We start from the raw sequence: 1699 nt of genomic DNA, 5'->3' as shown, positions 1-1699 counted from the left end.
CCCGAGTAGCAAAATCCACGTGTTGGTAGAAATGAGGGAGAACAGTTTTCATATTTGCCTGATTGAAATCCCCAGCAACAATGAAAACACCCTCTGTGTGTGCAGATTGCAACTCAGAGACAGTCCGATAGAGAACACTCATAGCCTCCTTTGTATCAGCACTGGGGGGCACATAGACCGCTGTGATGGTAACAACAGTGAACTCTCTGGGCAGGTGAAAGGGTCTGCAGCTAACAGTCAGAAGCTCTATGTCCGGAGAGCAAAAACTTGCGACTGTTCTAGCATTTTTACACCAGTTGCTGTTGATGTAAACACAGAGTCCGCCTCCTCGGCTCTTACCGCTGAGTTCTTTGTTCCTGTCGGCGCGGAAAATAGCTAGCCCCTCCAGGCTAATGGCGTTGTCCGGTTCACACCAATTTTTAGGAACTTTAAAATGCTTCAGTCAGAAACATAACATATAACCAAGCTGACTTCTAGATGCTCCACTGTCGCTTTATAGTTTGACAATTTATTCGTCAATGTTATGATTTTATTTTGTAGGCGGTCCACACTCTGCATCCGGTTTCGCTCCAACTTCGTCACATTTTGGCTCTACGTCCTTGTTTCTTGTGACGTTTCAGCCTCGCGCTCAGCTGCTCCGCTTCCTGCAGAGTAGAAACACTAATGATGCTACTCAAAGTACACTAATGTGTGTGTGTGTGTATTTAATGAATGAATGTGTGTGTGTGTGTGTGTGTGTGTATATAATGTGTGTGTGTGTATGTATTTAAAGAATGTGTGTGTGTGTGTATATATAATGAATGTGTGTGTGTGTGTCTGTATGTATACAATGTGTGTGTGTGTGTATATAATGAATGTGTGTGTGTGTGTCTGTATGTATACAATGTGTGTCTGTGTGTATATGTGTGTGTGTGTGTATTTAATGAATGTGTGCGTGTGTGTGTCTGTGTGTATATAATGTGTTTGTGTGTATTTAATGAATGTGTGTGTGTGTATATATATAGTAAATGTGTGTGTGTGTGTATATATACAGTAAATGTGTGTGTGTCTGTGTGTGTGTATATAGTAAATGCATGTGTGTGTGTGTGAGTGAGTGTAAGAAATACACACATACTGTACATATATACAGTATACACACATACTGTATATATACTTTACACATATATATATCTCAATAAATGGTACTTTTTAAAATTATTTTATGTGTAAACTCTCATTGATTCTTGCCTACTCATTAAAGGGTGTCAATAGTAATAATAGTAGTAGTAGTAGTAGTACTAGTAGTAATAGTAGTAGTAGTACTAGTACTAGTAGTACTGTACATGGTCAGAGGAGCCCAGGACGGGTGGTATCGGCCCATATTGCCGGGGCAGATCTGTGGTTCCGGTCCGACCCGTGTACTTTATATTTTTATATTTACCGGGTTTTCTTTCTGTTTGCTGCCTTCAGGGACCGTTTTAGGGGAGTTGTCATCTCGTTGCTACGACGATGGTTTGCTAATCTACGAGCCTTTGAACTCGCTGTACCGCTGATATCAGAGGGTCCAGGTGTGCAAAAGGGTCCAGGTGTGCAAAAGGGTCCAGGTGTGCAGAAGGGTCCAGGAGGGTCCAGGTGTGCAGGAGGGTCCAGGTGTGCAGGAGGGTCCAGGTGGGTCCAGGTGTGCAGAAGGGTCCAGGTGGGTCCAGGTGTGCAGAAGGGT

Source organism: Etheostoma cragini, chromosome 23 (genome assembly GCF_013103735.1).
Source record: "Etheostoma cragini isolate CJK2018 chromosome 23, CSU_Ecrag_1.0, whole genome shotgun sequence".
NCBI lineage: Eukaryota > Metazoa > Chordata > Actinopteri > Perciformes > Percidae > Etheostoma > Etheostoma cragini.
Note: the sequence above shows the minus strand (reverse complement) of the source record.